This window comes from Lagenorhynchus albirostris, chromosome 2, assembly GCF_949774975.1.
Source record: "Lagenorhynchus albirostris chromosome 2, mLagAlb1.1, whole genome shotgun sequence".
Classification (NCBI taxonomy): Eukaryota; Metazoa; Chordata; class Mammalia; order Artiodactyla; family Delphinidae; genus Lagenorhynchus; species Lagenorhynchus albirostris.
In genome coordinates this window covers 5,165,505-5,186,836 of record NC_083096.1, presented here as the reverse complement: position 1 = coordinate 5,186,836, position 21,332 = coordinate 5,165,505, and the positions used below count along the sequence as shown (strand labels likewise).

General features: G+C 38.5%; 1 protein-coding gene and 1 pseudogene across 1 annotated transcript in view; one reads left to right on the top strand and one right to left on the bottom strand.

The window, feature by feature from the left end:
• CRB1 (crumbs cell polarity complex component 1) overlaps window positions 1-21,332 on the top strand; it is a 267,118-nt gene that overhangs the window by 55,901 nt on the left and 189,885 nt on the right. The window lies entirely within an intron of this gene.
• Window positions 1,790-1,908, bottom strand: LOC132516486 (5S ribosomal RNA; annotated as a pseudogene).

The window sequence follows — 21,332 nt, the reverse complement described above, 5'->3', positions numbered from 1 at the left end:
TGCCAAATTGCACAGTCAGAATTTGGAAATACTGATTGCACTATTTATGAGACCTTCTAAATTTTGGTACACTGGACAGTTTAAAACTTTTGGTGCCCTGAATTATATAGCCTTTGGGTAGAAACAGCATCAGAGTCTGCCTCCAGACTTTGGGCTTGATGAAGAAAAACATTAATGCAAATATAATGGGCAATGAGAAATCAAAAAATATAATCAAAGGAGAGAGATGCAGTGGGAACCTCATCAATCCAGCCTGTGAATAGGTTTCACCTGTGAATAATGACCTATTGCTTAAACCATAAGAAATAAAGGTATTAAAGACTGTGTATCACCAGTGCATGTGCTACAAGTGTAATTTCAAATATCAACATACTGTATATTCTCAAAGGGAATTTGTTGTGAGACTGGTGAATTTCAAAGAGCCATGAACTTTGGGAATAAACTGACTTCCAAAAAATCTAAATATCATACTGACCATGTATGCTATTAAGCACATTTCTCTAAGGCTTTTTTTTCCCTCAATAGGTAATCATGAACACTGGAATTGTTTAGAGTGAAGATTGTCACAAAGATATATCTCATTAATTCTTAGGGTCAATTGTGTGCCTACCATCAATATAATTGTTTATTTTTTAGGTGAAGGGTAGTTTTTATTATGTCCTTTTCCTGGGAAATATTTCACTGTTTATTGATCAAAGCTGATGAATTCATATTTATGAAGGCAACATTTTCTTATGTAAGTCTATTTTCTTTTGCTATTTTATGGAATATATGTAACCATATTTTGCAAACTAAATTGGTCAGTGAGATTGTGTGTACAGCAATGGTTTACACAATTTAAAGTGTAAAATAAACACATGGGGGGTCATTTAAATAATGGATTTTTTGTATGGGTTCTAAATCCAGATGTTGTGATTCAGTTATTCCTGGTGGGACCCAGGAATCAGGCTTTTTCTTTTCCTTAAAAACAAACCCCACATGACTGTGATGCATGTCTTTTACAGATTAGACTTTGAGACACTAATCCATAGTTTAACAAAGTAGGAGTTGGTAAATGATTGATTCTTAAAGTGTGGTGAAAACTGGCATGAGGGAAGAAGCGGGGAGAGTAGGGGAGTAACGGGTAAGAAAAAGGCGAGAAGCAGCCAAGGGCACAGTGCATTTGGGACCTATTAATAGAAAAAAGGGAATGGGGGAGTGACGTGAGATGAGGGGCTGTGGGCAGGGTGCACATGAGAAAAGGCTTTAAGTGCCACAATGGACAGTGATTAGATAGTCACAGGTGCCCAAATGTTTTCACACCGTGGTCCAAAGAGAAAGGATAATATATGCACACCACACTTACCACGTAGTCAGGACTGTTGGCAGCAAGGGTGACCACCTGGTGGCCTGCAGCTCTGGCACCCCTGTAACCTACTCTGGGCACACGTTTGGGAAGTGCCAGGAAGGACATGGGAAGCCACTGAGGGACTTGAAACAGGAACACTGACATGGCCACAATGAGGAGGTTCTGGAGGGCAAGGCTGTTAGGTAGGAGACCTCGAATGAAATGATGGGGACCTGAACGGTGTGGTTATAGTAAGGAGGAAGAAACAAGGGTGGCTTAAAATATTTCGGGGGGAAATCAGCTTCATGTTTGGTGAGAAATGAGAGAGGGAAAGGGAGTATTGTGAAGGATGACTTCCAGGCCTCCAGCATGCCCACCTTAAATAATGCTATGATGTCATCGACTGAAATCATGAAGGCAAAGAATAAAGTAGGGTGCATACTTACACTTTTTGTTTTTAAATGCCTACAGCACCAGGTATTCCCAGACGGTCTCCCACCCAAGTACTAACCAGGCCCGACCCTGCTTAGCTTCCAATATCAGACGAGATCCCGCGCGTTCAGAGTGGTATGGCCATAGTTGCATACTTACACTTTAAACCTGTCTATTTTGAAACGTAATTGGGACATTCAGGTGAAGATGTCCATCAGGCAGTTAGAGACGCCCCTCCAAAGTTTAAGGGAGAAACTCAATTACGGACAAAGAGTCGAATCCTCACTTGCTAATTCAGTAACTACCGTTGAGCCCACACTATGGACTATTTTCCATGACAGGAACAGGGCACACAAATATCTGAGAGAAGTTCTATAAAATATTTTCACATTGTGTATCAAAAGCCTTAAATAAGAATGTTCATACCTAACAACCTAGAAACTCTTTGAGAAAAATAATAATTGAAAATTAGGGCAAAGATTAACATGCCAAGGTAGCCATAACATTTGCATATAGTGGGAAATTAGAAATAACTTTAATGAAATCAATCAAGCACATTTGTACTAAGAAAATGTTTGAAATATAAATTGTGTTGCTTTATGCTCTGGTATCTAGAGATGCTTTCAAAGACAAACAAAATCCAGTAACCAAAATGAAATTAAAATAATTCAAATGTTTCCTGGGCTCTCTTAAGAAAAAAAAATACAGAATATAATACACAGAAAAACTGCAAAAAATACTTTCTCCATTTTTATGTTCTCAATATCTCTGACTACTTCCCAAAGTCTAGTCTCTCAGCCTCCCCAAAGCTCCTTTCTTTTGAAGTCCTCATAGGCCCCCCTTTCTTGCCTCTTGGAAATAAATCTCTACTCTCATAAAAATTCCCTGTCCTAGATTTTCAAGTTCCATTTCTCTCTTTTTCCATTATATTAATTTTGCATCACAAAAACCCAGGAACAAAGCGGGCGAGGATCAAATGTTTCATAGTGGTTAGGGGAGGGGTAGGGAGGATGAGCAAACAAAGCCAAATTTCCTCTAGTGAATAAGGAAAGAGGGAAAGAATGTCAACACTTATTCAGAAGTTAACTTTTGCCTCTCAAAAAATTGTAAGTGATAAAAAACCCATGTGGGATGTCAAATTGTATAGCATGTACAACACACAGTATGTGATGTAAAAAATAGGCAAAATTTTTAATCACCATAGAATAGTATTTGTACTAAAATAAATCTTATTTCAAAATAGTATAGGTATTCCAACAATTGTAGGCTTAAATTTTAAGTCACAGAGCTTCTGCTAACAGAAGGAGCTATATAGGGAAAAAAATATTAAGTAAATATTTGCTGTTTTTAAGATGCTAAAAATATATACTTATTAGAGAGAAATCAGTTTCAAAAATATGTAAGAAATGAGAAATAGTTTATTTCAATTGTAAGGTGAGTGACCTTGAACCATTTTACTTAAACTCTGCATTTTCCATCCCTGCAAAATGGAAATGGTGATTATGTCCAACTGCATTGTAGTATTGCAAGGACTGAATAAATTCATGTATGCGTGACATCCACTCTGCTCTACCAGTAGCTGAGGTCTTAACTTCAGATTGACAATCAAACTCAAAATTTACCATAGACTTCAGCAAGCACCAGTTTTGGTTATCTTTAAGAAGGTTTGCAGAACAAGCATCATGGCACACAAAACAACTTGGCAGTAGTCCCATATTTCCTAGGTACAGCTCTCAATGTCCTGGCCATCCTGCACACTGGGTGTGTGGCATCACCAGGGGCAAAGTTGACTAGACACAGCTTCAGCCCAGGGTAGCCATCGGCTCTGAGGTCCTTTCAGCTTTTATAATGAGTCCTGTGCCTATACCCTCTGTGGGTCACATCTCCCCAGGTTGATGTGAATAGCCCCCGTGCTCCAGGACAGCTCCATTCCATTAGTTCCCAGTTACTCATAGACAGCCTTAACGATGATTACAAGTGCTTAGTCTGGGACATGGGATTCTCACTTATCTTGCATCCGATTTAGATGCAACTATTCCTCATTTGCTGCTGCAAGACTAAAGGTCGAATCTTCAGGCCTGCTTTACGCAGACACATAGTAAGCACATAAAAATCTTACAATCATTGCATTTGTCTTTCAAAAATGGATAAATCAAGTGTTCATTATAATACTATAATTATTTTAAAAAGAGAACAAGGAAATCCACTGCTTGGTTGACATATCTTTTCTTCCTTGATGTTTTTTTTTTAAATGATCATTGCTGAAATTAGATGTTCACCCTATGCTCTGTCACAATCCTTTCATTTCTAGTAAAATTTAAACCTACTCTGTCCTTGAAAGCAGTTTGTGTTGCAGGTCAATAATTATCATGTCATGTAACAATTCAGTGTAGCGGGAGTGAGGGATTTTGACAAGTTGTGGTCTTGAGTGTAAGTGGCTGAAATAGGTCGGGAGTGAAGGCTACTGTAGTGTGAGATTGGTCGTTAACCTGTGAAGGATGATTCTGATCAACACTGAAGTCCCTCTGGCTGGGAAGTGACCTGGATGGTAGTTGGGATAATTGGTTGGAGGGAGTGGAAAGGCGAGGCTCCATGTGCTCCAAGGGCATGGCTCCTAAGAAGATTGTGCAAGGAAATGATGGCTAAACTACTTTGAATGTTAAGTGACCATGGATTTGGGGGTCAGAGAGTAAAAAGAGAGAATTTGGAAAGAAATGGAGGAGTGGGGAGAGCTTGGTCAACTTGGCAGAGGCCACAGCTTCCGGAGAAAAATAGCCAGTGAAACGTTCCTCTCTGTGGGGTGTACAAAGGGTGAGGAATGAGAATGTCAGAGTCTCAATTTTAACTCCTCTGTATTACCGCATTTTAAAGCCTCTCTGTCCCTCCAAACTTTCGGTAAGATTTTATTACCTTTCTAGCCTTGGGGAGTGGAATTGTGAATAATGGTAATAATGGTGGAACTGAACTATGAACAGTATATTGTGACTCCCATTTGCCTCCCTGCTGAGGCCAAAGTGATGGGAACAGGGGTTTTTGAGAGATCACAGTCCAGAAGTTTTGAGAGGTGATGCTGACTCAGGAGGCAACCTCTTCCCATTTTCACCAGAGGACGAGCCTGCCAGGGAAACACACATGCTGATTAAATAGTGAAGAGAATCATCTACATAGAATTAAAGCTGTCTCAATAAATCTTACTTTTAAGGAATTACTAATTTATTTATTCTCTGAATTAGAAAAGAATCTATTTTTTATAAAGTTTTCCTGGCCTGTGTGAGTGTCTAGGACTTCTTAGCCAGCACAGTAAAGTCACAGTGTTTTTCTAGAATTAATCTTCAGTGTGATCACAGGTTCTCAGTACCGAAGGACCCCTGGGTGCCATGGATGCCCTCTTAATGCACCACCCAGCCCTGTGATTTTATAAAGAAATCACTAACACAGGTATCATTTTTTGCATTATAATTTTATAAAAATTTTGTTTATATCTGTAATTTAAAGGAAAACCTTATGGTCATCAGAGATAATGAATATTTGATTTGATTATTTAACTGAGTCATTTTGTCTCTGGTTCACGGGTAAAAGGAAAACTGTTTTGAATTCTATTAATTTTTTACTTCATTGAGTATTGGACATTTATGAATAAAAGTTCATAAAGATCAGAGAATTCTCAAACTTAGGTTGATAGATTCATTTATTGCGTAATATTTATATGCTTTTGAAATTCCAAAAATTCACATTGTATCATATATCCAGAGGTCACAGGACAGGTAAAAAGAATTTCTGGAATATAGACTGAATAAATAGGAGTCAATTATGAAAGAAATGTCCATCGACAGATGAATGGATAAAGAAGATGTGGCACATGTATACAATGGAATATTACTCAGCCATAAAAAGAAATGAAATTGAGTTATTTGTAGTGAGGTGAATGGACCTAGAGACTGTCATGCAGAGTGAAGTAAGTCAGAAAGAGAAAAACAAATACCATATGCTAACACATATATATGGAATCTAAAAAAATAAGTAAATGGTACTGATGAACCTAGTTGCGGGGCAGGAATAAAGAGGTAGACATAGAAAATGGACTTGATGACATGGGGTGGGAGGGCGAAGCTGGGGCAAAGTGAGAGTAGTAGCATCGACATATATACACTATGGAATGTAAAATAGTTGTCTGGTGGGAAGCAGCAGTGTAGCACAGGGAAATCGGCTTGGTGCTTTGCGATGACCTAGAGGGGTGGGATAGGGAGGGTGGGAGGGAGGCTCAAGAGGGAGGGGATATGGGGGCAGGTGTATGCATATGGCTGATTCGCTTTGTTGTGCAACAGAAACTAACACAGTATTGTGAAGCAATTATACTCCAATAAAGACCTATTAAAAAAAAGAAAGAAAGAAAGGTAGAACTTGATGATAAAGAGACTGACTTTGGTAAACCCTAAGTTGGGAAGATATAATAAAGTTGGTCCTAGCCCTTTGAACAGTAGAGTAACTTTAACCTACTGTAACCAACCTGGTATCTTCTCCAAATCTCCTGATGCAATACCTGACATTTCTCCTCATTGTTTGTTGCTTTTGCTAGTTCAAACTCTCCAGAAGGTTCATTTATGAAAAGACAATTCCACGTTAATTCATCAATCCATCAACATAGATTTACTTTCAGTTTCTTAACTTAGAGACTTGAAACAACAAGACCTAAAGTAGATCACCTGTGGAGAGCTTGGAAAAGATTGTAAGCATAAGAAACTGGTTATCGTGACCCCTATAGTGGGGACGCTGACTGACCCCAGTGCAGCATGGGGATACTGACTTCTCATTGTGAGAAAGACAGATGCTAAAGAAAGATGCTGGAGGCAGTAATAAGGCAAAATTCACTCATGCTTAATTTATCTAAGTCTTGTCTGAAAATTCTAATTTTCACTCTACTCGTGAAGGAAGAAGAAATACAACTAATCAAATGATCCACCAGGAATTGCCTTCCTTCTTAGTTATGCAAACTTGGGTAAAAACAAAAGAAGGGGATTAAGAGGTACAAACTTCCAGTTATAAAGTAAATAAGCCATGGGGATGTAATGTACAGCAGAGGGAATATAGTCAATAATATTGCAATAACATTGTATGGTGATGGATGGTAACTAGGTTTATTATGATAATCATTTCATAACGTATGAAAATATTGAATCGCTATGTTGTACAACTGAAACTAATATAAAATTCTAAATCAGTTAAACTTCAGTAAGAAAACCAAGTGCAAAAAAATAGAAATTCGTTACATTTAAAGATTATGTTGCATTTAAAGGTTATATTCTATTCTTAATTATTTGAGGAATCTCCAAACTGTTCTTCATAGTGTCTGTACCAGTTTACATTCTCATCAACAGTGCAGTAGGGGTCCCTTTTCTCCACATGCTCTCCAGCACTTGTTATTTCTTACCCTTTTGATAATAGCCATTGTAATGGGCGTGAGGTGGTATCTCATTATGGTTTCAATTTGCATTTCCCTGATGATTAGTGATATTGAGCATCTTTTCACGTGTCTGTTGGCCACTGTATGTCTTCTTTGGAAAAGTGTCTATTTAGGTCCTCTGCTCATTTTTTAATTGGGTGGTTTGTTTTTCTGATGTTGAAATGGATGAGTTCTTTGTATATTTTTAGATATTAACCCCTTATCAGATATATTACCATATGAGCTAGCTATTCCACTTCTGGGTATTTACTTGAAGAATACAAAAGCACTAATTCAAAAAGGTATATGCACCCCTATGTTCACCACAGTATTATTTTCAATAGCCAAGATATGGAAACAACCCAAGTGCCTAGTGATGGATGAATGGATAAAGAAGATGTGGTATATATACATATGATGGAATATTACTCAACTATAAAAAGAAATACAGTCTTGCCATTTGTGACAATGTGGATGGACCTTGATGGTATTATACTAAGTGAAATAAGTTAGATGGAGAAAGACAAATACCATATGATTTCATGCATTTGAGGAATAAATAAATAAATAAAACACATAGATACAGAGAAAAGAATAGTGGTTACCAGAGAGGAAGGGGATAGAGGGGGAGCAAAATGGGTAAAGGGGGTCAACTGTATGGCGATGGATGGAAACTAGACTTTTGTTGATGGGCACACTGTGGTGTATACAGAAGTCAAAATATTGTTGTTCACGTGAAACTTATATACTGTTATAAACCAACGTTACGTCAGTATAAATAAATAAATAAACATTTTTAAAAATTAAAAAAATAACAGTCATATTCTGAAGGGCGCTTCCACTTCTGAGCAAGATGGAATAACAGGGACTGGAATTACCCTCTTGTCTGAAGCAATTAAAAACTTGACAATATATATAAAATAATGGTTTTTAAGACATGGCTATCAGGTAATAAGGGACAGTCATCTCCAAGTAATGAGAAACAAACAAGAGAGCCCTAATTTCTTGAGCTTACGACCTTGAGAGAGTTTCCAGGAAACAGCATTGGGTGAGGGGACCCAAGCTGAGCCCAGCAAATCACTGAACTGAGGGGGCAAAGCTGAATGTTTGAGGAGACTCTGCCAGAAAGTATTCTCAGTATAAAGTTCTTGAGAGGAGATTGCTGCCCAGAGACAGAGGACCAGAGACATATGCAGAGGCTTCCTCTTGCATGTTCAGCTGAGTTCGGATCAGCTCATGCATGTGAGGAAACTACCCAAGACCCAGAAAAGAATATGACCTGAAATGCTGGAAGATAATAGCACCCAGCACTCACAGAGGACTGAGAAGAGTACCTGTCCCCACCTGCCGGACTAGATAACCTCATGATTGATGGGACATTGGGTAAACAGAGGAACCTGCCTCAGTAGTGGTATAATTAGCTCTGGACTCCGCCTACTCTTGTCCTACTCAACAAATCTTAAAAGCAAACCTGAAAGGATTAAGCTACTTCCAAATAACTGCATCACAGAACAAAGTTCAAGAATATATATAGGAGGACAAAAATAACCAGTACCTAACAGGGGTAAAGTTCACAAATAAAAGAGGCATGCAAAGAAACAAGAAAGTAAGACCCAAATGAAGAGAAAAATCAATTGAAACTGATCATAAACTGACACAGATGTTAGAATTAGCAGATAAGGACATTAAAACAGTTACCACTCTATTCCAGATGTTCAAAAAGTTAAGTAGAAATGTGGACAGTATGAGAAAAGATTTAAGTCAAACTTAAAGAGATTAAAACAACAATGTATGAGATGAACAGTACCCTGGATGGGGTTAGTGGCAAATTAGACATTGAAGGAAAGATTAGTGACACAGAAATAGAAACTGTCCAAAATTAAACAGAGAGAAAGAGCATTTAAAAAGAAAGCAAAGCAAAACAAACAGAAAAACAGAGCATCAGTGAGCTGTTCTACAACTTCAAGAGGTCTAATATATGTATAATTTGAGTCCCTGCAGAAGGGGATGAGGAAAAAAAATACTTGAAGAAATAATGGCCAAAGTTCTCCATGGGCCAAACTTTTCTAGTGGATGAAAACTGTAAACCTACAGATCAAACAACAACCATCCCCCCCAAAAAAACAAAAAAAAAACCACCCAACAAACTCAAAATTCCCAAGCACAAGAAACATAAAGAAAACTATACAAAGGCACATCATAATCTCTTTGCTCAAATAAGTGATAAAGAGAAAAATCTTAAAAGTAGCCAGAGGAAAAAAAGACACGTCATACAGAGGAACAAAGACAAGACTGTCAGCAGATTCCCCCTGGGTGAATAGGTAACTAGTGAGGTACTGATGGCAGGTTGATTATATTTTACCACTTCTGAGGTGGAGGGGGCGGTGATTTACTCTCACTGACATGGACAATTATTCTGTTCTTGGGTTTTGTTCCTCCTACCCACCATATCTATCAAAGCAACACAGTCTCCATAGTCACCATCATGCTATTCTATCCAAAACTGTATCCTTCTTTCCTCATTTCTATTCTATTTTGTATTGGGAATGTTGTTTAGGGTTAATATAGTTTAGATCATGGGTTACAAAAGGTCAGGATATAATTTTCACTGGATGAGGAGAGAAATGGCCATCAACCAGTATGGTAGGCAACCCTAAGATGGCCCACAGTGACCCCCCGGCAATATTCATCATTGTGAAATCCCTTCTTCTTGAAGGGACTGAACCTGTCTCCTAAGGAATAAAACAACACAAAAACAATGGATGTCACTTTTGAGATTAGATTACAAAGAACTGTGGCTTCTACCTTGGGTGCTTTCTCCCTTTTTCTTGCCTGCTTGCTCTCAGGGAAGCCAGCTGTCATACTGTGAGCTCTTCTGTGGAGGGGATCACATGGCAGAGAACTGAGGCCCCAGGATAAAAGCCAGTGAGGAACTGAGGCCCTCAATCCAATAGCATGCAAGGGACTAAACTCTGACAAAACCACACGAGTGAGTTTGGAAATGGATCCTCCCCTCATTAAGCGTTCAGATGAGACTGCAGCCCCAACCTAATGAAGGACCTTGAGTCAGAGGTTTCCAGCTAAGCTTTGCCTAGAGTCCTGACACAAAGAAACTGTAAATTAAAAGATGTTTGTTGTTTTGGAGGTGATTTGTTATGCAAAAAAGGATAACCACTACACTCATAGATCCTGGAATTGGAGGATGCTGTGAATGACGAGAATATGAGGAGAGAGCATTCTGGTGTTTTCTTTTATAGGAGGAATAACTTCATTCTGTTAGGTGGGAGTATATTGTTTTTTATTTTATTTTTTGAAGTTTAGGCATGGAACAGTGATGCGTGTTGATGGCCAACAGGCATGCATATTATTACACGAGTTTTGCTGAACAACAGTATTTGAAAACCCTTTTTCTATGTAGGCAATTTCCCACTTTATAAGTTATCTCTTCCCAAGATAAGAGTCAGACTGCTTGGTGGCTAGAACACAAGGCAGGAAATCTAGACTCTGCCAATCAGACATAATATATGCATGAAACTTGGATTTGGAAGTGAACAGATGAAATGGCAGCTCTGCCCAATGGAATTGGTGTAATATATTCAGGCAAGCATGATGTGATGATGATGGAGCTGTTTGTTTTTTCTTCAGACGCAAGTGGGCGGAATTCTGGCATCCAATACTGAAAGTTACCAAGACGCAGAGAAAATGGAGTTTCCCTTAAAGCATTCCTTGTGGGATGGCTGCACACTTCAGAGCCAAGACCTCTGACTTTCAAGAGAGGCTCCAGGCTACCCAATATTCTTTAATAAAATTCTTTTCTGCTTAAAGTAGTCAGAGAAGACTCTGTGGTAGGCAACTAAAATCTTTTTCCTGGTACATTATAACTTATGGAATGGTCCATTATTTTCCCACTGACTTGTCATTATACCTCTGTATATACGCATGGTTCTAAATGAAGGCTGTCTCTTAAGTTCCACTCTTCTGTTATCTACCCCTGTACTACTACCATATCATATTAATTCTTAGAAAGTTTGGTATGCTTTACCTATCTGTTTCTGAAATTACTGAGCTAAAAATCTTTCACATGGTTGGCAAAAGGACGTGGAAAATTATCTTTGTCATTTAATCTATTTTTGATCTTTTTAAGCTTTGTTTTGTGTGCCTACTAGTTCATAATTATATCTTTCTGGCGAATTATTTTATTTATAATTATTCTTTTTTATTCCTAATAATGCTTTTTTTAAAATTTATTTATTTGATTTATTTTTATTTTTGGCTGTGTTGGGTCTTCATTGCTGTGTGCAGGCTTTCTCTAGTTGCAGTGAGCGGGGGCTACTCTTCGTTGCGGTGCGTGGGCTTCTCATTGCGGTGGCTTCTCTTGTTGTGGAGCACGGGCTCTAGGCGTGCGGGCTTCAGTGGTTGCAGCACTTGGGCTCAGTAGTTGTGACTCGCAAACTCTAGAGCTCAGGCTTAGTAGTTGTGGCACACAGGCTTAGTTGCTCCATGGCATATGGGATCTTCCTGGACCAGGGCTCAAACCCGTGTCCCCTGCATTGACAGGCGGCTTCTTAACCACTGCGCCACGAGGGAAGCCCCCTAATAATGCTTTTTATACAAAATCTGTTTGGTATTAATTTAGGTATACCAATTTTATTTTGGTTCATAATTTTCTGAGATAACTTTTTTATTCTTTCATTTCAACCTTTCTGTATCACCATGTTTTTAGGTTAATTTCTTGTACAGAAACTACAGTTAAATTTTGATTTCATATTTAATTTGAAACTTCCTATCATCTAACTGATGATCTGAGCTCATTTATATGTACTGTGATTATTAATATATTTGGGTTTGTTTATGTCATCCTGTTTTGTGCTTTCTGTTTACCATGTTTTTTCAGAGTCTCATTTTCCTTCCCCTCCTTTTATGCACTATTTTGGGTTGATGCAGTTTCTTTTATTCCTTCCCCACCCCCACCTTCTGATTTGACAATATTATTTTGTTTCCATTCTTTTAGTGTTGTCCTTACAATTTAAAAGGCACAATCTGATTTTTTTAAGTCTGAAGTTAATAAATATCCCTGCACTCCTATTGAATAATATGAGCATCTTATTTTCTTTACCTCTGACCACAATGCTAATATATTGTATGTTACTGTTTATTTTCCTTGCATCTCCTTCATCTACACCCATCAATTTACTATTTTGTTATTATTTTTAATCCAGTTAGTATTTATGTATTAACAATTTCTTTGCTTATCGAAGCTTTTGACATATTACCTCTTCCATCTGATTTCAGTTTTCTTCTTCCTTCTGTAGTTGGGCCAATAAATGGGAAACATCCTTCTGAAATGTCATTATTTTCTCCTTAACTCTTGAATGGTATTTTATCTTTGACGCTATCATGTCTCTGTCTTCAGGTCACAGTTTTTTCTGTGGAGAGTTTTGCTCTCACCCTGATTTTGGTTCCTTTGGAGGTTCTTTTTTCTTTTTCTGGTTGCTTAACACATTCTGTTCATCTTTGGTATATTATGATGTTCCTTGGTTGGGCATTTTCTTTAAATATTTATTTTATTTGTCATGCTCAAGACTTTTTGGGCTTCTTGAATCTGAATTTTTACACCTCTTATGGGTTTTGAGGAAATCTGAGCCTTTTATCACTTTAAATACTGTCTCGCATTCTCTCTTCTCTCTCTGTACCCCTTTTAAATGAATACTGGAGCTTTTTCTTCTATCTTTGGAACCTGCTAACCTCACTAATATATTTTTTCTTTTTCTTTTCAGCTCTGTTTAATTTATTGATTTAAATGTTAGTGGCTACATTTTCCTGCCCAAGAGATCTATTTGCCTTTTAAAAATGTACCTATTTTTTAACACAATATATGATTTTTTTTTGTATTGCAATTTCAATTTCTTTTAAGATATATAATATATATTATATACAACTGTATATGTGTATGTATAAAATACATGTACAGATGAAAAGACAAATAAAATACAAATATGTATGTATATATACATACATGTATAGTTATTTTTATCGAGTTATGTAAAAGTTATATATGTTGGTCTGTTATCTCAAGAGTTGGGAATTTAGTCTCCTGTTTATTGCTTCTGTAAACTCATTGCTTTTTTTTTTAATAACTCATGATTTTTTGTGTGTGTGAGACTCTTTGAGAGGTTTTTAAAATTTTTTTTATTCAGTTCTATGTATTTTATGAGAACATTTTGTGACCTGAGTTAGGGGAACTTCGCTCTGAATACTCTTTTATTTGCTTTTGCCAAGTGGCCAAGTGTACCACTGGCTTAGAACCAGTTTTTTTTTGCTCTCTTTCTTGTCTCTGTGTGTGTGTGTGTGTGTGTGTGTGTGTGTGTGTGTGTGTGTGTATTTGGGGGAAGGGGATTGAAGATCATATGGCTACTGTAACTGGGCCAGGTGCACAGTCCTGGGGTTTGATTTCTTGGAGAGCAAGTGTGCAAGGACCCTGACATCCTTAGCTTCAGTGTTGCCCCCCAACACCCACAAACCAACAGTGGGGAAGATTATTTGCTAGGCCTTCTTTTCACAGAACACCTTGGTTCCAAATCCCCAGCTGCTTTCCTTGGACATTAAAAACCAAGCTCCTGATGTGCAGGATCCACTTTCCCTCTTCCTCGCTCCCTCCTGTCATCCACCAGGACAGACACAGTGTCAATGTACATAATACTCCTGCTGGTTTGCAGCTCCACCTGCCTTTGTGTCACCTGGTGATCCCCCTTTCCTTCACTTACACATTTAAATAACTTTTGTTTGATTGGATTCAGTATTTCTGAGTATTTATAATGGAGGGGGGATTTTAAGTTTATGTACATTTGACACTTGCAGAAAGTAGGAGTTAATTATCCATTTATCAAAGTAAAATTATCTGTTAAAATGACATGCTATCACAGGAAACTGTGTTTCTTGTGCCTGGCTCCCTGGCAGTAAATGTAAGTACATTTTTAATTGTAATGGACTCTAATGAAGAAAGAATCTTTCTTTAAAATAAATACTTTTCAAAATAAGGGATGAAACTAAAATACACTGTAAACATTAATCATCTTTTTTTATATATATGCCAGTCTCACAGGCAATTCAAAATTGGCAACTTCTGTAAGTTCGCATTTAATAGGTCCTAAGTAAAAGCAATAATTTCAAGAACCAGAATGACAGTATCTTAAACCTTAATCAGTAATATTTAAATACCCATGTAAGATAATACATTTCTTGAACAATATACTCTTTAAAAACTCCATTTGAATGCAGATATTAATAATGAAAAAGTTGAAATATGTACGAGAGTAGACATATATGTCTTTTTCTTTCATTCTAATGATTGAGTTTTACTTTCCTTATCACTGTGGGCTAACAAACAGAAGACATTTCTTTTTTTTTTTTAACATCTTTATTGGGGTATAATTGCTTTACAATGGTGTGTTAGTTTCTGCTTTATAACAAAGTGAATCAGTTATACATATGTTCCCATATCTCTTCCCTCTTGCGTCTCCCTCCCTCCCACCCTCCCTATCCCACCCCTCCAAGCGGTCACAAAGCACAGAGCTGATATCCCTGTGCTATGCGGCTGCTTCCCACTAGCTATCTACCTTACGTTTGGTAGTGTATATATGTCTATGCCTCTCTCTCGCTTTGTCACAGCTCACCCTTCCCCCTCCCCATATCCTCAAGTCCATTCTCCAGTAGGTCTGTATCTTTATTCCTGTCTTACCCCTAGGTTCTTCATGACATTTTTTTCCCCTAAATTCCATATATATGTGTTAGCATACGGTATTTGTCTTTCTCTTTCTGACTTACTTCACTCTGTATGACAGACTCTAGGTCTATCCATCTCATTACAAATAGCTCAATTTCGTTTCTTTTTATGGCTGACTAATATTCCATTGTATATATGTGCCAATCTTCTTTATCCATTCGTCTGATGATGGGCACTTAGGTTGTTTCCATCTCCGGGCTATTGTAAATAGAGCTGCAATGAACATTTTGGTACATGACTCTTTTTGAATTATGGTTTTCTCAGGGTATATGCCCAGTAGTGGGATTGCTGGGTCATATGGTAGTTCTGTTTGTAGTTTTTTAAGGAACCTCCATACTGTTCTCCACAGTGGCTGTACCAATTCACATTCCCAACAGCAGTGCAGGAGTGTTCCCTTTTCTCCACACCCTCTCCAGCATTTATTGTTTCTAGATTTTTTGATGATGGCCATTATGACTGGTGTGAGATGATATCTCATTGTAGTTTTGATTTGCATTTCCCTAATGATTAATGATGTTGAGCATTCTTTCATGTGCTTGTTGGCAGTCTGTAGATCTTCTTTGGAGAAATGTCTATTTAGGTCCAGAAGACATTTCTGAGTAGTTTATTCTAGCTTGTAATTACATTAGGGAATTTAATATCTCAATATTTCCTTAATTTTCCAATATTATTTGGTTATCTATCTTTTCAAATTAATGTTCTTGATTATTGAAAATATCTCACATTCAAAATAGCCTCAAATTACATGATAAAATTCCATTCAATTGACTTTTGTATCAATTCAGTCATCAAAAATTTTTGACATTGTTGGATATTAGTTCATGCTATTATCTTTCTGTAGTAAGAGCAGAATTAGTCAGAGAGTTCATATCTATTTATATTGGTCTTTTCTGTTCCCAGAGTTTTTGGTTAACATGGCTAGTGCTAACTAGAGCACATTCCCAGACAACTTGTCTTTATTTATTTAACTTTTAGATTACATATATATGTATAATGCATAATATTATATATGCAACCATGTTTTATTACATACCAGTCTTTCCTATCCTATCTTCTCCTGGGAAGTCTGTGTGAGATCAAGACCTAAGACTGTTTTACTTGACTGTTTGGGTGGGGAGAGTAACTTTTCCCTAAATGGTATGAGTGATATACTCCAAATTCTTACAAAACCACAAACTTCTTTCAACCTATTGGCAGGATGTAGGAGTCTTGATTCCAGTCCTTTTTTCAGTGTCTGTAGATGCTGTTCAGCTGCCCCCTGGCCTCCAGCCAGTCCAAGACCTGAGTGAGGGTGGCACTGGGTGGTGTCATCCGGGTTCTGAATGTCTGACTCCCACAGGACTGAAGTTGGAAGCCAAGGAAATGTGTTAAGTCCCATTAGGCAGACAAGAGCAAGGGTCAGACAGAGAGTAGGGAAGACTGAGAGCAACTTGGGATAGCCAGAAGGTGAGAGCAGCTGAACCTGGGGTCACAGGGGGCAGGGGGGAGGATCTTGCCATAGGATAGAATGTCGTAGGATGCAGAATCTTTGAGCCGAATCATGGGACCAGACACTCAAGGACTTTACAGTCTCACTGAGTTTGTGCCTCATCATGTTAAGTGCTGTCGGTTGTATTTTACTGCTAATGGCCTCCATATCTGTGGCAGTGCGCCATGTAATAACTGTTATGTATTTCAGCAACTTTGTTTTAGTCACCCTCCCTTCTTCCACCTCCATGATTAAGACTTGTTAATGGAAATATCTGTTGGATAGAACAAGATTGTGAATTAGATTTTCTTTTTTTTTTTTGCTGCACGCGGGCCTCTCACGTTGTGGCCTCTCCCGTTGCAGAGCACAGGCTCCGGACGCACAGGCTCAGCGGCCATGGCTCACGGGCCTAGCTGCTCTGCCACATGTGGGATCTTCCCGGACCGGGGCACGAACCCGTGTCCCCTGCATCGGCAGGCAGACTCTCAACCACTGCGCCACCAGGGAAGCCCTAGATTTTCTTTTAAGTGCAACATATGTCTGAGATCTAATCTTAGTTCTGCTTGAGACCAGATGTACCTAGGATGCTCCTAGTAAATACTGTGTCTTCATAAAGCAAAGCCAGCCTTACTGTGAAGCAAGGCATTGCATAGCTGGAAAGGGGTTTCTTTTGTCTCTGCCGCTGCCTCTAAGAAAGATGGCATCTGAACTCCTTTGAGATTTTTGGTTTTCTCCTCAGACAAGATAAGATATAGACCTTCATTAATGCATGGAAGAATGGGGCTTTAAGAGTATGAACACCCGACTGGGGAATCTGAGTTCCAGAACTGCTTAAGTTATAAAATGGGTCCCCAACCCCCGGGCCACAGACCAGTACCGGGCCACACAGCAGGAGGTGATCAGTGGGCCAGCAAGTGAAGCTTCATCTGCCGCTCCCCACCGCTCCCCATCACTCGCATTACTGCCTGAACCATCCCCCACGACCCCGGTCCGTGGAAAAATTGTCTTCCATGAAACCGGTCCCTGGTGCCAAAAAGGTTGGGGACCGCTGCTATAAAATACAAATTGCTTCATCTTCTTGGATGGTGTTTTCACATGCAAAATGGAGGCATGAATAACGTTCTTAGGAGTAGTAACAAGAAACACTTTTCATAGAAGGTAATAGCAGAGGGTTTTCAGCCAGGCTGCTGGGGCTGAAGCTTGTCTCCACCACTTACCAGATGTTTAGCTTGAGAAAATTACCTTTCCAAGCCTCAGTTTCCTCATCTGTAAAATGAGACTAATAATGATGCTTACATTAAATTGTTTATTGTTTTTATGAAGTTTAACTGACATAAGAGTAAATGATTTAGTGCCAAACAATGCCTGGCACATATTAACCAGTAAATTTTAATTTCTGCTTTTATTATCCAATGAGATCACTGAATTTCTTTTATATTTTATTCTGTCGAAACTGCCTTGCCACAGATTCTGAAGTCTCCAGGTAAGAGGAGAGTGATAGACCTCGGGAACACAGCAAAGTGGTTTAATTTTGAGACCCCACTTATCTGAGCTTGAAACGCAGGGTTCAAGGACCGATGTCTCCCAGTAAACAAGTCTCTTCCTTAATTGACTTCCCTTCTTTGCTCTCCATTCCTAATAGGTGAATTTGGTTCTGTCTGACCTGGTAGCCTCAGTATTTGGATTTTCTAATCCTGTAACATCGAGTTTCTCCATGATTGGGTCACTGAATCCTGTGGCTTGATTCTTTACTGTGAACACTTGGGCACATGAAACCTCACTGATTACTTTCCATGATCTCAGCTCTGTCCTCTGTCCTCTCTTTGGACCTTGTCTAACAGTCCTGATATTCAAGCGGTATGATTTCCTTAAAGTTGATAACCTGATCCTAACTATCCCTTTCCAGACCAAGAGAATACCAGGTGTGCTTTTACATAGGTATGAATTAGAGTCTACAAGATCTGATGAATCACTGAGTGTGTTGAATAACAGAGAGGAAAGAGCCAGGGATGACGACAGTCAGGATTCTGTTTTGGTCAGTTGTATGGCCAGCGCTTCCATCAACTTTCTAGCTGAGCTATGGAATATGGCAGGAGGAGAAGTGTTGGGTGGGGAGTGCAGGGGTAGGTGATGACTAGAGGAGTCTCATGCTTGTAAGTTGAGTTAAAATGGAGCTGTCAAATAGGGAGTTAGACTCGTAAGCCTCAAGCGGAGGAAAGAGAGGTGCCCTGGAAATTCAGATTTGAGAGACATCAGCCTATAGGTGGCAAGTGAAGATGTGATGGTTAAAGATTGCCTAGGGCGACAGTTTACAGGGAGAAGAGAAAGAGGCCCCTGAGGAATACTCATTTAAGTGACAGGTTGAGAAAAAAAGGATCCACAAAAGAGCCTGAAGAGCTTAAAGGGGATAAGAGAGAAGTCAGAAAAGTGTGGAATTATGAAATACTTGAGAGGGTAACTTGCAAGGGAGAGACCAGAGAATTTGAGTAAAAAGATTTCAAGTCAGAAAATGACTCCACGAGTTTTACCAGTGTCCTTGGCTTGGGTAGGTTCTTGGGGTGGTGAAGCAGTAATCAGATGACAGCTGACTGGTACTAAGTAGAAGCTGAGTAAGAGTCAATGGTCAGCATGGACAAGTGTTTCGAGAGGCTTGGTTGTTAGGAGGGGAAGACAGATGCTGCAGTGGCAACAGGGAAATGGGTAGAAAAGAGGGCTATCCTATGGATTTTACTTCTTTGCTTGTGTTTTATTTTTAACAAAGATTTGAACATGCTTCATGCTTATAGAGAGAAGTTGTAGACAGAGAGGCAAAACTCAGGTTCTTTAACCTGATTCTGAGCACTGTAGTGTTTTCTCCTTGGACAAGGAGAGAAGAGCTGATAAACTGGTAACAGGAAGGAAAGGGGAGTACACGGACATGGATGTAGATTGCTTCGTGCAGTTGGTGCTGAGAAGTTGAAGAAGGTCTCTCACAGGTTCTCTTTTCTCTGCAGAGAAGGATACTAGGCAATTCCTGAGGGTGAAAAAAGAGGGATGAGGAGATTAAATGCTTTGGGAGACAGGAAGCTTAAAATATTAGTTGGGTTTCTCCACAAAATGATCTATAAATGCAACGTGAGTCTAATAATTTTCCTGATTGAGTGTTTTGGATGAACTTAATGAGTTGATTCTAAAATGTAGTGGAATAACAAAGGCCTAAGACTAGCTAAAACACCCCCAAGGAAGAATAATGAGGTGGTAGGAATATGTCCTACCGGATAATATAGCAAATCTTATAATACTACAACTGAGAAAGTGTGAAATTGGCTCAGGGGTGAATAAATAAAGCAGAGGCTCAGAAAGACCCATATGGAGATGGAAAATGGTACATGACAGAAGTGGTCTTGCCAATTATTGGGAATAGAATAAACTATTTAAATGATGTTGCCCAATTATTTGTTCATATAGAAAATTTAGATTTGGTTTCTGTCTTATTCATACACAAAAGACAGTTTCAAATAAATAATTAAACATGAAAGCAAAATCTTTAAGCTTTTTTAAAAAAGCAAAAGAACATTTTCTTACCTCAGTGTAGGAATACATTTGTTAAAGACACAAAAGTTCTAATTATGAAGCAAATTAGGGATTAGATTCAACTATGTTAAATTAAAAACTGTAATTATCAAAAATACCACAATGGATGTGAGAAAAACAATCAACAAACTAGAAGAAATTTGCAGCGTATATAGTCAACAAAAAATTACTATGTAAAGCACTTCTATAAATTAATAAGAAAATGACAATCAACCCAATAACAAAATGGGTCAAAGACGTAAAGAGTTGTTTCACAGAAGAGGAACCATGGGTGGCTAAAAATATAAGAAAATACGGTCTATCTCACTAGTACTCAGGGAAATGCAAGTTAACGTCACAAAAATACCATTTTACTTCCAGATGGGTAAAAATTAGTAAGTTTTACAAAGCCAACTAGATGGGACTGTGGGACCACATGAGGGCAACTCTTGCATATTATTAAAGGAGGTATCAATTGGCACAAGCATTCTGGAAAGCAGTCTGACATTATTTTACAAATTGACCATAAATATGCTCTAAGACCTAGTAATTCCACCAGTACATGCTAGAGGAGAAATCTTCAGTGTGTATGTGCAATAGGAAATGTGTACAAAAATGTTCATACAGTGTTCCTAATAGCAAAAATCTAGGAAAAAAAAATCTGCCTTGACCAGAAAACGAATAAATAAACTATGATATATTTATACAACAGATTATTAGAGAATGTTGAAAATGAATGAACTACTGTTAATGCAACTACATGCATGAATCCTGAAAACCTATATTGAATAAAAGAAGTGGGACTCCATAGACTGCAACCATGATCTAGTTATAAAGCTCATAATTAACCAAAAACTAAGAAATATAAAGGCCTAAAAAGGGTCTAAAACACACAAGATGAGGGTAAAATGTGGCCAAGTGTGAGCTAAGTGTCAGGAGTGAAGGTGGAGTCTGCTGGTCTGCCTCAGACTGACGAATGGACAGTAGTAGGAAGTAGAAAATCCAAGGTGGGGTCGGAGGCCAGGGTAAAAGAACACCAGACAAGATCTCAGGACAGATGTAGGGCACTATCAACACAGGGCACAAGAGCCTCTTTAGGCCAGCTTGAGCTAAAATCTGTTAGTGTTAGAAATCACATCAAATTAAAATCAGAAGAACCGTACACACTCTTGAAATTAAACACCCCTTTAGGCTACAGGAGCCAAGTGGGAAGGGATGTCAAGTTCTTCCTGATAATTAAAGATCCATCCTCAAGGCTTACCTAAAACACACACATTTCCAAATTTCTCACCTCTCATGAAGCTACACTAAATACAAGCATTCTGTGTGT